Source organism: Poecilia formosa, unplaced genomic scaffold (genome assembly GCF_000485575.1).
Source record: "Poecilia formosa unplaced genomic scaffold, Poecilia_formosa-5.1.2 Scaffold25, whole genome shotgun sequence".
Classification (NCBI taxonomy): Eukaryota; Metazoa; Chordata; class Actinopteri; order Cyprinodontiformes; family Poeciliidae; genus Poecilia; species Poecilia formosa.
The window spans coordinates 936,457-954,677 of record NW_006799964.1 but is presented as its reverse complement, the minus strand read 5'-3'; the positions used below and the strand labels follow the sequence as shown (position 1 = coordinate 954,677).

At 37.5% G+C, this 18,221-nt stretch overlaps 1 protein-coding gene across 2 annotated transcripts in view; it reads left to right on the top strand.

Annotated features, from left to right (window-relative positions):
- The window catches only part of bmpr1ba (bone morphogenetic protein receptor, type IBa), a 69,137-nt gene that overhangs the window by 39,502 nt on the left and 11,414 nt on the right, over nucleotides 1–18,221 (top strand). The gene's annotated exons all lie outside the window — the stretch shown is intronic.

Genomic DNA, 18,221 nt, shown 5'->3' with positions numbered 1-18,221 from the left:
TTTTTTTAAATTGTTATATTTGGACATACCCATTCATGTCTGCACCCAGTGGATCAACTTATCAGTGCCAGTTCTTCAAAAAATGTCTCAGCAGAATGAGTTTTTCAGCTTTTCGTTCCATATGTTATAACGATGCATTTTTGTCTTTTTTAAATAAAAGTCAACTTGGTATCTTTTTCACAAATGGCTAAATAGCAAATGCATATAAACATATATTTATGACAGTTTTAAGAAAATGTATTAAAAAACTTATTTCAGGCTTTCGGTGCACCTGTTCTTTAGTTCCAGAATAAAGAACGAAAAAGAAAAGAAAAGAAGAGAAAAGAAAACACACAACACACTTTAAAACAGGCAGACAAATGTTCCACCACAGACCAACAGTTGTTATGTTTACTAGCATCAGCTGCATTGGTTGCTTCCATGTTTGGTATCAACAGTGTGATATTTGAGGTGTTGTGAAAAGAATGTGTCAGTTTATCTTTGATTTATTGTATCGTTACACATTTAGGAAAACTTGTATTTTTGCTTTTACAACCTTTTAAGTTTGTTTTGCGATTTTATAAGCTCGTCGAATACGTTATGCTTGTTTAATAAAAAACTTATGAATGAGCCTTAATTAGTTTTAAATTGCTTTTTCATTTCACTAACATTTTTCTTGTCAGAGGAAATAATATGATTTGGCGTGACCCAAAGCAGACTGCCAACTTAGATGTGATTGAGAGTTTTTACAGATTATGGTGAGACCTCCCCGCCCCAAAGAGGGGCCACTCATACCCAAAAGTAATCAGTCAATAACAGTGGAAACATGTAAAAAGCTGGACAGGAATTAGCAGGATGTTTTGATTGGCTTCATTTCCATAAACATTTCATGATATCAAGCACTTTGAAATACCACAATTACAATGTGAAAAGAAAATATATTTCTGGAACAAAATTGAGTATTTTTTACACAGTTTTGTTATATATTTTTGTTATTTGTTTTTTTTTATAAATGCCTGTTTCATTTCAGAAACAAACTTCTCAGTTATATAAAAACAAATTCAATTTAAATCTCTCAGGTTACAAATAATTTTAACTTTTACCGTAAAAAAAAAGATTTCTTTATCTCTTTGATTACGTTTCTTCACTGTTGTTCTATTTAAAGAGATTGGCATTTATTTTGAACACCAGTGATTATTTTAAGCCAGCAAAGGCTCGTAACTTTTACTCATAGGTGCTGAGATTGTCGTGTGTTTCTGCCATCCCTCTCGCATGTCTGTCGTTTCTGTAAATGTCACTTCTGGGTTTTCATCTGTAGTCAAGACCTTTTGCTCAGAGTTTTTTTTTTTTTAGATGCTCCAGCAGCTATTAAGAATTCAATGGAAATTTCAAAACTTACACACAAACACACAGAGGATTTGAATGCGACCAGTGGCCAATCTGTCTGAAAAGTCTCTGAAGAGCTGCCAGAGAGTAAAGCATGTGCTAAATCTCATATTAAAATGTATATTTAATGGGAAAAAAAAATATACACATTAAATTAATTATTGCATTTCTATTTCCCAGTTCTTATTGAATGAAAAAGTACTTGTGACGTGGTTGTGAGTTTTATGCTTTACTGCAGAGCCTTTAATGAGTGAAAAGGTTTGGTCCTTGATTTGTGCAGATTTGAGCAGAATGCTCTGGATGTTTAAAAAAAAACTATTCAAAATTTCATCAGACTTTGGTTCTGTTTCTCTTGAATTCTGCTAAAACCACACTAATTCCTGATTTCTCAGGGTTTTTACCCAAATCTAGTTTATACCAGTCAGAAAGCCTTATAATACTTTGTGGACGATGAATACACCAGTGCTTTTGTCTTAAAAAAGCTTTAGATAAAAAATAGCAACAACTTTGTGTCATCAGACCACCAATACATCCACAGAATCACTTCATGATGTTTTTCAAGTAAAACTTGTTCATTTCATTTTTGTATGGCCACATATTAGTAATACTTTACCTTAATATGCACCACTTATTAAGGTCATTATTGATGATCCCTTTAAGAATCATAGCAATCTCCTACACTTTCAGTGTAAGATGAGGTGTGTCCACTTGGTTTGGAAACAGCGTTTGCAAAGTCATCGGTCTTAATTTGTCTTACCTGTCCCAAACATGGAAATTACACTCTCCTTTTCTTCCCCTGTTACTGGCACATCTTTGTCAGTAACAGGGAGAGAAAACATTACAGGAGTTGATTAATGTTTCTATTTGTTGTTATTAATGAAGTGTAGTGAGGTGCTATGAAAGATGACCGTGTTTTCTTGAAGTCTTTAAAATGTAAAGTTTTCTTCTCAGCAAAAAAAAAAAAAAAAAAAAGGAAAATGTTAGAATGTGAAATCTACAAGAACACTCTTCTGTTCAATGTGTCTAAATAGCGTGCAGTACTCTCTGCACCACTGCAGATCAGGTGTGTTTTTGCTTAAACTCACCAGCCAGCTCTGCCCATGTGCTGCCGCCACATCACACCCTCAAGCCAAGAATATTTACATCGACTACCAAGAGGCGGTGACATCCCTGCTTGGCATCTCAGAGGCATAACAGTGACCTGTTGAATTTTGCCCTCTTTCCCATCTCACCACTAGAACCAAATTTAGTCCTCTCTAGGGACGCTGGAGATTTCGATTGGAACATTAAACAGGTCTGACTTGACATTAAAGCCTTATCATATTTGTGACCTGAGTCGTTGCTTTGTTATGGAAGCTGAATCAGGGTCACTCGTCTCAATTTGATTTAAAACCATTTTGTTTAGACTTGCAGCAGCCCTGTGCATTTGTTGACACGTACAGTAGATGATTGACTGGTCTGGAAACGGGATCATTCGGTGGTTGACACGCAGATGATGGATTGTTCTGACAACGCGCTCTGCTCCGACTGAACAGGCCAATAGTTGTAAGGAAGAGAGAAAAAAGAAAGAGGGACAGTAAGAAAGAAAAAGCTGACGTAGTTAAAGCAGGTGTTTTATTTCCACTTGTTTATTTTAACTGTCTTCCCAAACTCCCACTGTAAAACAACTCGCAGATTCCTTATGAACTGAACCGAGGCCTGTAGAGTCAGCTGGTTGTTTTGCAGTTGAAGACAAAGCTGCTGACAGATCCTCTGTTGTGTCTTTCAGATGAGCACAGTTTGCTCTTTGGCGTTTTTGTCATTGTCTCTGGAGCAAGCAAATAAAGGACATGGCGGCCATTAGTTTACAAGGAGACTGGAAGCACACTGAATTCGTTCGCTTTCTGAATCACACACACGCACATATTGTTTGACCTTCCACCTACACCCGGCTGTAGTCCTCAATGTGAGTTCTGGGAAGTGACGAGGGAGCGCGATAGCTTACATTTCATTGTCCTTGGTGGGAATAAGCACTACTGTATCGGTTTTCACAGTCAAAGCCCCTGCCAGTTGCTTTGCTTTTGTCACTGCTCTCTAATAAGGCTGTTGCACATCGCAGGGATAAAAGCTCAGTTCTAAAGGAATAAAACTCTCATTAGCTCCTTTTGTTTTGTGCAAGGCTAATTACGTCGCTGAACTTGTAATTTCTGTAAAGGTGTTTAATTATTTTCTGAGAATTTTCAGAAAGATCAGTTTGTTGTAATTGTGTTCATGATTCAAAGAGTTTTATCTCAGTCTTTTGCAGCATGCAGGGGAAAACGTATTGTCCTTGCAGAAAGCAAACATCAATATTTTTGATCAAGAATTTTATTTTTTAAATTCTTTAAGAGGCACTTTGCCCTAGAGCTGGGTCATAGTGCAACTTTTGCTGGCTCCTTGGTACTCGTCAGTCTAAAAGGTTTTTTTTTTTTCCAGGATGCATTCGTTCACTTGATGGAAACTGATATCTATTAGAACCACTAATGTACAGGCTTTAGGGCTGAGAGGTAAAGTGATTATGTCAGTTATAGGAAATGTGTATAAAGTACGCTACAGCAAACTCACACCTTAGCCCTTTCTTTATCACATTCAGTAGTCAGCCACTGGATGAAATTACCAAAGCAGGGTCTAGAGGGCAATTCGGTAGAAGTTGAATATGACATCCGAAGGAGGAAGCATTAACTTGTTTACATGGGCCTAATGCAGCATGTTTCCCATAGAATGGCTGATATAAACATTGAAGAGATGGTTCCATTCAGATGACCTCTAAAATGTTCAGTTAGTGGAAGTGTGGAGAGTTTGAGACTGAGAGGTATTGTATGCTGTAATGGATACAGATCGGGTAACTTCTAGCCCAGTCAGATTACCAGTCTGGCACTGACTTCTTAAGACGCAGCTGGAGCTGAGGAAATTGTGTGTGTGCGTGCATAGAAAGACATACTGTGTGTGTGTGTTTGTGTGTGTTTGTGTGTGTGTGAAAGAGTGTGTGTATGCGAGACAGAGAGGGGTAGAGAGTGAGAAGATTTTTTTTTATGTGTACCAGTCTGAGTATAAGTGAACTTTCTGACTGCTTAGTACCCCAAAATATGTTAAAATTGAAAAATTGTCCCACATTTTCTTTGGTAGAGGTAGTGGATTTGAATCTGTTTTGTTAACATTTAACAAAGAGTGAGAATCTTGTCTGGCAATCAAAGATCAGCTCAATTCCAAAATACTTTGTTAATCCCAAAAGAAAACTGGATAAAAGCTGATCAAGGAAACATTGGAAACATTCTGCCCAGTTGATCAATTAATGTCTATTTAACATTAATAATAATAATTCAAAGCTAATTTGAGTGTTGTGTCTGAGCTAGAAAAATACAATATTTATAAATACATTTTTGAGTAATATTTATTTTTATGTAGCTGCTTATCAACATGATATTCACCTTTTTTCAGTGTCCCACACCTCCTATTCACCTGATATAACTTCCATAACCATGCAAAAATAATATTAAATTACACCACATAAAACATTCATAAATGCACACTGATAAGTACTTAATAGATAACCTTAAGTTAATGCAGGGTGATGTAGTTATCAAGTGTTTTGACTATTTATTGTTAATTTTGCAGGTAAATGTTAAAAGTAGTGGTTGATTTTTTTTAAAAAACTTACTGCTGATATGTTGTTGGTGGGCTTATCCAGAAATGGTCCAACAAATGAAATTCTGCTTGGAGTCTCTTCCTTCCTTGGGATGGCTAAATGATCAACCAGAAGTAAGATTTTAAGCAAAGAAACGTTTGCAAAAATTTGCACACCGCTTGTTTGCAAATTTTCAGTTAATGTAAAGTTTATATTTATATTAGTATTCTGAAAAAAAAATGTTCAGGAACATTAATAATATAAATGTCTTAATAATTGTTGTGAGCTCAAGTCCTGATAGTGCAGGCTGCACATCATGGTAAACGCAATTAAGTGATGGACAGATAACAGGTGAGGAGGAGCACAGCATAGCTGGCTGTCACAACTGCAGCACAGAGGGACTAAAGGGCTTAGAGTTTTCCATGCAGTCATGCTCCCTCACTTTGCCCCTCTGACCTCCCCCTTCTGCTCTTGGCATCTGAATAGATTTTCTATCTATCTATCTATCTATCTATCTATCTATCTATCTATCTATCTATCTATCTATCTATCTATCTATCTATCTATCTATCTATCTATCTATCTGCATACCATACCAACTTTATTTATAAAGCACTTTAAAACAACCACAGCTGATACAAAGTGCTGTACATTAAAACACAACATAATAATAAAAAAAAACTCTTACAGTTTAAAAAACAAACAAACATACAAATTAAAATTGGGTCCCGCTGGAGTTGAAAGCCAAGTAAAATAGATGGGTTTTAAGACGAGCCTTAAAAGTGGACGGTGAAGGGGCCTCTCTGCAAAGGCAAGTCGTTCCATAACTTTGGACCCATGACAGAGGAAGTCCTGTCCCCTCTGAGCTTCCTTCTGGATCTCGGTACCTCCAAGAGCAGCTGATCTGCGGACCTGAGAGACCGATTGGGTATGTAGGGGTGAAGAAGCTCAGAGAGGTAAGCCGGGGCAAGATTATGCAGTGATTTAAAAACAAACATAAGAATTTTAAAATTAATCCTAAAATATACAGGCAGCCAGTGAAGTGAGGCCAGGACAGGAGTCATATGCTCCCTCTTTCGAGTTCCTGTCAAAAGTCATGCAGCAGGATTCTGAACCAGCTGCAGACATGAGAGCAGCGACTGACTGACTCCCAGATATAGTGAGTTGCAGTAATCCAGTCGAGTCGAAATAAAAGCGTGGATCACTGTTTCAAAATGCTGCCTGGAAAGAAAAGATCTCACTGATGCCAATCGCCTTAAATGATAAAGACTAAATATTTCTCAAACACGTCTCAGTTTAGCAAAATGACTTCATTTGTTTTGAGCAAAGAGGTGTTTCAGCAGTAAACCTGTTTCAACAAATACGTGTACGAAGCCAAGCCAGATTAAGAGATAATATGTTGAAAAAGGTTTTTACTTCATCTGTGATTTGATAAAGCTTTGTGAGTAGAAACAAAGCTTAATAATTTATAGAGAAAAAGATCTATGAAAATGAACAAGGCCCCTTTAAAAAAAAACATTTTTAACCCAACCTCCAGCTATCTCGTCTGATCTTTGCAGTTTTTGTTTTTTGCATTTCTTAGAACAAAATTGAAATTCTCAAAACTGCTTGTTCAATCTTCAAACCATTTTGTCACCTGTGCCCTTAAAAAAAAAGCAGTTTCCTGTTCCTCCGAGCAAGTTGCAAATCCTTTAGTCTTTCCATCATGGAAGTGATTATGTAAGTCTCTGCTTTTTTCCCTACGTTTTCAATTTCTTTTGTCAAGCAGAGCAAAATGTACTGTTTGTGCCTCTGTTGAATTGCCTCAACTTCCACAACATTTAAAAATAATTTCATTGTATAAGTCTTAACGTGTAAAATGCTTCAGCAGTTTGTCATAACATGTGAGGCATTTTGCCATACATTTCTGTTACACTTCTTTCTAAATCTCTCCTGAACTGTCACATCAGAAAAATAAATAAATTCACCCTGTTATTCAGGGTCATTTGTGGATATCAAGACTTACTCTTTTAACCAAATGGCTTTGCAATAGAGACAATCATCATACGCTGTGATAGGTACCTAATGGGTGTCCAGATGGGAATGGATGTTGAGTGTGCCTGCTTACTGTGTGCAGGGTTTCAGCTGGCAGCATGTTTGGCCAGTGAGATAGTTAAGAGAAGGCCTGGAGCCACTGATGGGTGATATGTGACTAAGTTAATGGGAGGCTAATCAGGCGTAGGAGACAGTGAAACGCATTCAGCTTTAAACACACATTAACTGGCATAGTCGCTCCTCAACACACAAATGCACTATAATACCCACATTCTTCACGCTATCAACGCTAATGTTGGAAATATGGTGATATCCCTTTAATAGCCACCTACACTCGAACACATCTGAACTCATGCAACCATGCACACTGAATGGAAAGTAATTGCTTGAGTCACTGCAGATGACTGAGACGCCACAGACCAGAACTTTTGGAAATAAACACATAGCAGCTGTAATGTTAACACCGTCAGCGTTCCTTCTCTACACACATTCGCTCTCTGTTCCTGTGGCACACAGTAAGACACTAACCAACACATACACTTTTTTTTTTTTTTACTTTTTGTCCTCAGCGGGAGACAGTAGATCTTAGACTTTTTTAATTTATCATGGGGTTTCTTGTTACAGCACTTGCCAGATATGTTGCCATGATTGCTGAGTGACATAGCTGTTATGTGGTGTCAAAGTTTAAACTGTATTTTTGCAGTTTAATGGTATTTTTGCTTTGTGCTTTTGCACTGTTTCTTAAGTAGCTGTTGTCAAACTAAACTAGTAACATATTTTCGGTCTCCTAATGTTGTGGCAGGATATTTTGTTCATTATTTTTTTTACAACATTACAATTCAATAGATTATTGAACTTTACTCTCATATACTTGTGCATTATTTAAGAACATGCCAGTGACATTTTAATTTCAGATTTGCTGCATGTTTTGTATTATTTGACCAGGTTGGAACTTTAACTGCCTCTCAGATCGCCTTACATTGTTATAAATAGGACTTTGTGATTGACTAAACAACACAAGTGTTGGGGCTAGAAAGAAAATCTGACTATCCACCCTGCATTTCCATGCTTGACATCTGCTAAATTTGATTTTCACCAAAGGTGTAGAAGATGGCAGCTAAGCATCTAAATATTTTTTCATGTGCTCAGAAGATATTGCTACATATGCTTTCTTACTTATCCCTAAACTGTTCTCGACCCCTAATTTAGTCTCTTACTAACTAGACAAATGTGAAGCCTAACATTTGGCATGCCAGCTAAGGTCTGTATAGAGTCTTGGTTTAGCTGAAGAAATTTTTGGAATATCTCTGAGCATTCCAAGGTTTGAACTTGGGGTGAACTTGCTCGGATGCCATTCAAGACAGATTGGCAACTGTCTTCGCTGTTTTCCAGCTGCACATATTATATTTGACTGTAAAACAAAAAAAAAAAAAAATTCCAAATTGTTTGAAAATGTTTTATAACCTTTGTCGATTGTTAGGGACATTTTCCCTTTTGTGTTTAATACACACCTGAATTTTGTTTAGACATTTACTGTCATCAGCAGATATTTCTTTTAAGTCTCTCCCAATGAAACAATGTTGCGCATGGTTTCATAAAGCTGAATTTTTTTAGGGGGTTGTATGCTCTTTTTTTTTTTGCTTTTAGAGCATATGTGCACTTTTAGCATGGATTCTGTCCAATCTGTTCAAAATGAGACCCTGTATCCACTAATCAGTAACAAGGAAGATCCATCCTGCTCCTCTGGAAGCTGATGTTAGACATTCAGTCAGAAACTCCTTTCGGACACCCTAGAGTAGCTTCTCTCACAGTGGCTGAGGAGTGGGATCAACTCGTAATAGGAGCAAAGTTTTGCTGGTTTCTAAAGATTGGGACCACAGCCACTGTCTGTCTTGTTGAAGGTGTTGTTAAAGTCCTTGGTGTTTCACTCTCAATCGTCCCACAGTCACCATCTAATGGCAAATTCATCCACTTTTGGTAACCTGCCTCTGGGGAGATTTTCAAAAATGTCAGTGATATCTGTAATGACAATTGACTGAATGTCCCTAAGTCCTGCCTTGTTTTTTTTTAATTGTCCTATTGTGAAAACAGTTTTAACTTTTTTTTTTTTTTTTTTGTAAAAACACTGTTATATTGGGCTTTTTTATTTCTCCTGTCACTACTTATATAAAATTTCATCCCTTTGTATGCAAGTATATCTTCTGTTATTTTATGAATCTTTGATTCTTCATTCCACTTTTGTCAAAGTAGCCATTTGTGTTTCAGTGTAAAACCAGAACCAACAACCAATAACTTTGTTAGTTAGGTTAGTAATCGAATCTATCCCTGTCACTGTAATCAAGCTTTGCATGTGCAATCCTGTTGAACAAAGTTAAAGTTGTTTGCAGATTATTGAGCTTCTAACTTTTTTTTTTACTGAGAAATTCCACACTCACTTATCTTTTTTTCTTTAGGCTTGTCAGTAATCACAAAAAATTATTTTCAAATTGGTGTAACTAATTCATCAGTTTGTCTGCGAGTATTTCTGAATGCTAAATAGTGCCTGTTTTTTGTGTAAAATGATACACTTGATATATTTGCCATGGACAGCTTTTTCTTTGTGTCGTTGAGGCCTTATTTAATCTGTTTATTTGCCACTTTTTCAGAACAAAATCTCACATGACAATATTACATTGAACATGATTAAAAGTAAGTGGTTTATCTTCTAAAAGTCCAAAGAATGTTCACCATTGTTAAACATGTTAGCATAGCTATAAGTTTACTTTTTTTCCTTGAATTTGTGCTTGGTTTGGTCATAAATACATCGTAGCAAATCATTATTATTAGTGATTACATTTAAGGTCAGCCAATTATAATCGCCCACCTTAGATACCATCAAATTGGTCTTGAATGCTGTTAATGGTGGTGATGTTCTTAATGGGAAGGACGGTCCCAAATCAGATCAGCACTATATATATATATATATATATATATAAGTATGTATTAAAGTTTAGTGTATAAGCTGTAGATCAATCCTCACAGTGAAGAATAGTGTTTCTTTAAAACACTGCACTGATACTGATACTGCACAGACCCTGTGTCTGCTGTGTTTCTGTGTATGTTTTTTATATAAAGCATTCTTTTGTGACACACACATTTGTCTGACAGAACACAAGAACAGATGCTGTAGGATCCTAAAGTGGATCTTTAGAGATTCTTATGGCTTTGTGGCAGCAGTTAAAAAAAGAAAAAGAAAAATCGGCACTGAATAAATACAATGGCTCTCAAACTTCAAAGTAAATATGTTCTTAATACAGCCATTCTCAGCTTTAACAAGATGTTTGGCTATAAAAAGTCTCCCCAGCCATGAAAAATAGGATTTTGAGACATAAAATCTGACAGAAAGATACATTAAAGAAAAAATAAAAAATAAAAAAAACAATTTGCAGCTGTTAATGGGATATACATTTCAAATAATTCATATGGAAAAATATAACAAAAATAAAAATAATAGTAATGTGAACAACATAAAGTAACACTTGGCTAAAGAGGTGTCTGAGTTTCATACATCTCAAGTTTGTTGTATTTGTCCAATCTACAGCACATAAGCTCCTAAATTACTGACTTATTAAAGACATTAAAATGTTATTTGAAACTTTATATTGATTGATCACATTCAGTTAGTTATGCTTTAAACACTGAGAGATTTTTTCAGCTAAGAAGCAAAGAGTCCAGAAAAAGAAGAGCTGAGTCATCATTCAGACTGGGGCCTGAAATTGAATTAATGGGTTATTCACTATATGATTTGCGAGCTTAAGTGTGTGCGCACTGCAATCAGGCTTGTCTAGCTTTTTATGTACATACTGTTTTTTTTTCTCTCTCACACATTTACTTGTTTTTCAGTTGAATTAATGCAAATTTTCTGAGCCAGATTAGATTTTAGACTTTTATTGCGCTGTTAAAATATATTTTAATTGACTTTTATAGTCACATGTTTTACTAAGGCTTTCAATCTTCGACTATACTGCTTGGTAAAATTAGGGCAGAGTTTAGGAGTTGGATTTAAACCACAAGCATCACACTTAGTAACAGTACACACCCACAGCCCACAGATCCAGCCGGATCCCCGCTGTCTGTGAATTGATGTGGGCTGTTTTGTGATGAGTAGGAGCTCACAGATGGCAGCGAATGGGAGAAAAGGAGCTTTTCAGGAGGAGACCAGCTGGTCCTCTTTCTCTCTCTTGCTTTGCTCTCACACCTCCTTCAAGGACCGCTTCATCGTTCCTGTTATTTCAAAGGGAACACTGATGGCCCTCTGGAATTCACTCAGAGTTCCGACATCCTTGTGTGTCTGTCAATCAGGCCCGTGAAAAGGAGGTCTCGCACAGAAACCCAGACACACGCCCCTCTGGTTGAAGCATAAAGCAGCTACATGACAGCTGTAAAGCCAGAAAGCGTGCTGGATCATTACCGCATCATTCATCAGTGTGACATAATGAAGGACTGTTGAAAAGCTGTTGATGATGTTCCTGCGTTGGACTATAGAAGAGCAGAGCTGAATGAAACAACATCCATCTTTTTTTTTTCTTATTATTATTCTGTTTCTGCAAAATTAACCTCAGTTCCGTCTGAGCATGAAAACTTTATTTCTGTCTTCTTTTTTGGACAATGTATTCTAACAGGTTATGGAACTAGTTAATAGAGGCCATGTAACGCTACTTTCAAATATAGCAAATAAAAAAATTCATAAGAGTAACTGAATAAAGGCTTCAAGTTGACTATTATTGAATGGTTGAAAAGATTTACAGATAAATTGACTCTGAAATCAGTTAGAGTCCTGCAGAGCTTTACAAAATCTATGACATAAAATATTTACTTTTTAAATCCTAATTCTTTATTAAAAATTATATTCAGGGTTATAGAAAAAAATTGCAATGTGCTATTAAAACAGAAAAGCGAGATTTAGAAAAAAGAAAAAAAACATCACTGGAAACAATGCAGTAATTTAATTCATATCTTTTTATTCCCGACTTCACTGTTTGCCACTTGAGGTGAGCTAACGAAACCGGAGCAGGGACACAGTTTAACAATTATTCTATTTGGGTGATAATGTGCAATAGTCAAACTCAGCCATTAAAATGAGCAAACCTTGTGAGGAATTCCTTTGTCACAAACGTGAAAGCCAAACACTTGCGCACAGCCAAAACAGCTAGACTGGCGACCTTGGCTTCCCAGCATCCCACATGCAGAAATCGGGGTTCATTATCGCATTCCTCTGTATGTGGGATGGCTTGGCTCATCTCTGCACTGACAGGAAGAAGGACGTGGACTTAAGAGCAGGAACTGAGCGCACTTAGCTGTGGACAGAAACGCAAAAGTTAAGAGAGGGAGTAAAAGGCGGAGAGAAAATAAAGAGAGCTTTTCACCTTCCATGTTTCTTTTGCTGTGCGGAGCATCCTGTCAAACACCTGGAAGATTAACTGCTGCTTCAGCAGGGCGAGGGAGGGAGTGAATGTCAGCGTGGTCAAATGAGTAAGTCTTAAGTGGAGTCGGGGGGCAGGCGGTGTTTACACGGGGGTCGGTGAAAGGGTTTTTCTGGTTGGTCTTGTTTGACATGGCCATGATAACTAATGAATATGTTCCCTCTGTCTCAGCTCTCCTCTGTCTGTCTATCTTACTTCAGATCTTGGCTCTTCATCTTGCTCCCTCACACACAATACCCCTCCCCTCACTTCCACCTCCTCTGTCTATTTAAGTGTCTTTTTTTTTCATTTCTTTTTAGCACAAAGCTACATCTGTGGGAAAGAAAAGGCTAAAGGGTTTGTAGGTTTGAGGGGGATGCTCTTTAATTGCGTGTTGACAGTGGCCTCCAAATCCTGCCATCAAGCCAGGAAAAATAGCCTTTAGGGTAGACCTGAGAACTCACACTGGCATATGAAAGGCCATTTCAGTCAAAGGGCTTGAAACAATTATTGTGTCAATGAGGTGCTGGGAAACTTAGCCAACTTAAAGCAATTTTATACATCGATACAAGTCTTCAAGCCCAAAATCAGACCACAACAGAAGGTGGTCTGATTTCAAACATAAAACTTTATGTTTTATAAATAAAGTTTATTGCTTATTGCTAAACTATGTTTTCCAGCTTTGGATGAAACTGCTAGGTCAAAGTTTTCAGTCTATTTTAACCGGTCTCCTGCGGACAGACTGGAAAGGCTTCTAGAAAACATGCGTCACCATTTTTAAAGGTCATCTCTATAGTCCAAAGCAAGCACATTCATAAAACATTGGAAATGCTTTTAATGGTCTCTACAAATAAGACGTTAGTGTTGGAGAAGAACTGATTGTATTTTCTGCAACCACTTCAAACTTTAATTTTTACCTGCCGATTTTGTTTTTCTCTGTAAACTTTAAGAACCAGTTAAATTATAGTATTATTTTTGTGCCCCACTTAACTGATTTACAAAAACCATTATAGACTCTGCTATATTTTGTCTGAACAGAAGTTTCTTCAAGAAAGTCTTATTTTCAAAGATATAATAGCAATCCTACCATTATTCACACCACTGGCAGTTTTTAATTAAAAACTTGATCAAGTAACAGAATAATCCCTATTGCCTGAAATGTAATTTTGCATGCACACAAAAACTGGTTATTTTTTAAAATGTTGGTTATGCAAACTGCAATTGCACATCTCTGAGGAGGTAGAATTGCAGACAGCACATCAACAGGTGGGAGTTGAGTTTATTCATGAGCTTTAATACAGATCATTTAAAACGGTCTTGATTAGGATCCAAGCCCACTTGAGATTTTATATCCCTAGTTTTAATATGTGACTATTGTCTGATCAAACAATATTTACTACATACACTTCCCCTCCCCACTACAGCCAAAACAGGCATACGTAAAGGAGCCCACGATCACTAAAATCTAGAAAAAGTTGCATTAACTTATTTCCTTCACACAGATGCCTTAACAGACGTTTGTTTTTTTTTGTTTTTTTTCCTTCTCTTGTAAATTCTTATACTGTGCTTTCTCTAAGGGGTAATTGTTCTGTAAGAGGTTTTCTTGCATAAAGCAATGTTGGTGCGCTGCCTGTTTGTGTCTCTCCAAGTGATGTTCACACACATACACACACGCAAGCATGTGGAGAGCAGCAGCCAAGTATCCCAGGTGCAGACTTGGATGTGAAAGGCTTTGTGTTTTGTCAACAGAACAGCAGCACCTCACATGGCAATCCGCTGGACTCACACTGGGAAGGCAGAGAGCAAATTATAAGAGGAAGAGAAAAGGAATTTCACAGAATGAGATCAGAGGGATTTGCAAGATAACAGCAACAATGAGCAAACAAAGGAAAAAAAAAATTGACAGCTTAGTTGGGAAAAATGGAAACGCCTAAGTATTGGTTTACTAAACCAAGAGAGGAGGAGAGGAGCTGTCAAAGAGAGAAATATATTAAGTGAGGAAAACATAGGGGTGCTTGGCAATAAATGAAACACAAAGTGACTTAGCATTAGTGAGTGTGCTCGAGAAATGAGAGGGAAGAGGGCAGAGTGAGAGAAAGGGTGGAAAAGGCCAGTGGCCTCTGCTCTGTCCCCTCTGTGTGCTGCTAAACTGCCCACCAGTTCCCTGCAGCTCTGTCACTTCTCGTTTGTTAATCCCCTGTTCTTCTCCCCCTCCTACTCTTCCTCGTTCCCTTTCGCTCAAATCGGTCAATTGTTAATGTGACCTCTTTAAACCCCACCGTCCCTCTCTTTCAGTTTTGTCAACAAATTACCCATGTGTACAGGAGGGACATTTAGGAAGGGGAAGTGCTGGAAATTAAAGTTCAGCAATTCATTGAAAGAAATCCCAAAAGCAATGTTTTGAGTGTTTGAGTGGAGAACAAGTTGTCTTTTTAGATGTATTTTTAATTTGCGTTAACGAAATTAAAATACCGTAGCACAGTTTTATTTTCAAATTGCTGTTTCTTACTTTTGGATGAGACAAACAGGACATCTGCACCTGTGATTTATTTATTTATTTTTTTTAAAGAAAAAAAAAAAACAGTTTTCTCAGGCTCTTAAATGTCAATGCAGATTTTTTTTGTGATTTGTATAAGACAGCACTGATGAGATGATCAAACACAACAACATTCCCTCAGAACTAAAACCACTGCAGCCTCATATCACAGGGGCCCGACCCGTCGTCAGGTTTCTTTTGATTAGCAAGATATAAAAAACAAAAGTATTGCTCAATAGAAATAGACATCAAAACTCCTAAAAACTCAGATACATTTTTATTAACACCATAATGTGGACAACTTTCTGTGCACATGCACACACTAAGATTTTATTAGTCAGATTGTTACTATGTACACAATTTTCCCCTAAAAAGACAAAAAGTACAACAGACGAGAGCTACTCCTCCACAGTCATGACCATAGGTTGCAACAAAACTTTAGTGTTTTGTTGCAATACCTTTTGTACATCCATCAAATTAGGCTAATTATACCATCTGACAACTTTTATCTTTTCAGATATTATTCAGGAGTGTCTAAACTTGGGGCCATTATCAGCCTTTGGGCTGTTTTGCAGTCTCCAGCTAACTGCTAGCTGTCAGCAAACACAGTTGGTGCATAAAGACACTATTTGAAATAGTTCCTGTGTATGTGGAAATATTTCTACCATAAACATAAACATCAGCCTAGAAAGACAAAATATAAGGGACAAACTTGAGACTTGCCTTTGTAATCCTAGTTACTACTCTAGATGTTAGGTAAAGTTTAACATCTTGCACACAGTGTTGCATTTGTTTTAGCGTACTTGCTAGGTCATTCTTTAATGTCTTTCAATCAGCCTATCAATGAGTCTATGCTTAAACATTTGTGCCATTTTACGACTTGGCTCAAATAGAGCAGATCATTTAACAAACTCTCTTCCTGCTGGCCGTTAAGTTTTCAGATACGATTTTCTTGTTATATAGCAACTCATTTAAAATACATGTTCCTATTTTACACTTACTCTACAGTGTCTAGCTTTCCACAAGCTAGACATGTGAAAAGTATTGACCCAATCTTTATAGCTCACTGTTTGTTCCAGCATGTACAGTTTTTCTTATAGCTTTTCCGTGATGTGAACATGTTTAAATAAAATACCAGAATCTGCTTCCAAAATCATGCTTAATTTTAAGAGCTTGCTTAGGACCATCGCTGCTTGCAGCTGTTGCGCATCTGGCCTCACTGTTCATTCTGTATGAATAAAAACCTTGAAAGCCGTGGAAGAAAGACACATCTGCGATTCCCCTTCTCCCCTCAAGTGACAAACAGGTGCCTTTTGAAATGAGATAACCAGGGAAAACTGGAGCTTTGTTCTAGTCTTTTAACAGCTGTAGGGGTTGGATAAGTTAAATAATCTGCTGTGAGAGAGTGCCATGGTATCAGGTGTTTGTGCTCGTTTATTTTATTTCTCATGCAAGGAGAATGTTTTCATCAGGTTCTCCTTGTCCATTTCGTATTTTGTTGTTTTAGTGGATTCGATGTGCTTCACCACTGTGTGCTGGATTATATTTCAATTCAGTCAGCCAGCTCATGAAGCTCAGATGTGAATCCAGAGTTTGCTCCACTGATATTTGTCATCTTGGCTGTGACCTCATCACTCGCTGCATGCCAACTCTGGGAGAGCAGATATTAAACTTTCTTCCCTCGGGGGAACTTACAAACCCACCAACAAATACTGAGAGAGAGGCAGGGCTCAGGAAATGCATTATGAGGAGTTTAATCAGAGCAGCAGAGAGCGACACAATATATAGCATTAAAATATATAGCAATAAACTGCCATGACGGGCGTATAGGAACCCGACAAATGAGAAACCTAAACTGCATGATAGATCAAAGAGCAAGGAGGACAGGAGACATAAATTATGCATAACTGTTTACCGTATTTTTCGGACTATAAGTTGCTACTTTATTCCTACGCTTTGTATCATGCGGCTTATAGCTCGGTGCGGCTTTTCTGTGGATTTTCCTTCAACCGCCAGGGGAAGAAAAAGCAGGAAGTGAATCATTGGAAGTCAAAATTAGAAATCAAAGAAGAGAGTGCTAAACTTTCATTTAGATTCTAGAACAAGCACATGCTAGTAGCAGGCACGACGGAGGAATGTTTCCAGACTCATATGATGCAGCTTTTAAGTTGAGGGCTGTCGATCTAGCACCACAGGAGGGAAATAGAGCTGCTGCACGTAAGCTCGGCGTGAACGAATCCATGGTTCGGCGTTGGAACCATGGCGGCGTCCTTAATATATCCAGCAGATTTATTAGGATGCAGCCCTAATAAACGCCCTCTGCTGGATCCTTATGGAAAACCGAGAGTGGAGATACCACTGGAGAGTTGAAGTTTTCTATCAAATTGAATCTCAAAATTCAATAGGGTGACATGTATAGCAACAATCTGATCAAATCTTTCACACACACACACACACACACACACCTACACACACACACACACTATTACAAAATCTTACTATTTGGCATGTTGCCACTATGTGGTAAAGTGTAGCATGCAAAGAAATACCATAATTTTAGCTTCTATTGGGATTATTAGTTAACCTTGTCAGTAAGAATATTATTTAGCAAACCCCACTGGTTTTGGAAGTGGATGATGGTTAAAATGGGTTTGATGTCATTTCCAAATCAAAGCCTTCAGAGGCAAATGGGGAAAAAACAGGAGTAGCTATCAACTCCTGCTTCTGGTTCACTGCAGTCCAATTAAATTTGTACTGGAACTTCTCAAATCTACGGCACTGCTGAGCTGATAAGCAAATATTAATTTGTCATTTGGTTTTTGGCTGTTTGGGGTTTATGAGCTCTGCATCCATTTTGATTATTTTATATTTTTCTTGATAATTAGTCAACTACATCCCTTCTAATTTTAGAACCAAGCAATAAATTATATATATATATATATATAATTACGAGGTGCTGGAGGAACCATCATGGGAGGACAAGCCCCTACATGGGATGTACCACCGACAAATAACTAAAGTGGCTGATATCAGGAAATCCTACCAATGGCTGGAGAAAGCTGGACTCAAGGACAGCACTGAGCCACTCATCCTGGCCACCCAGGAATAGGCCCTAAACACCAGAACAATAGAAGCTCAGATCTACCACACCAGACAAGACCCAAGGTGGAGCAGTGGCTCAAACAGATCCCAGGAACAACAT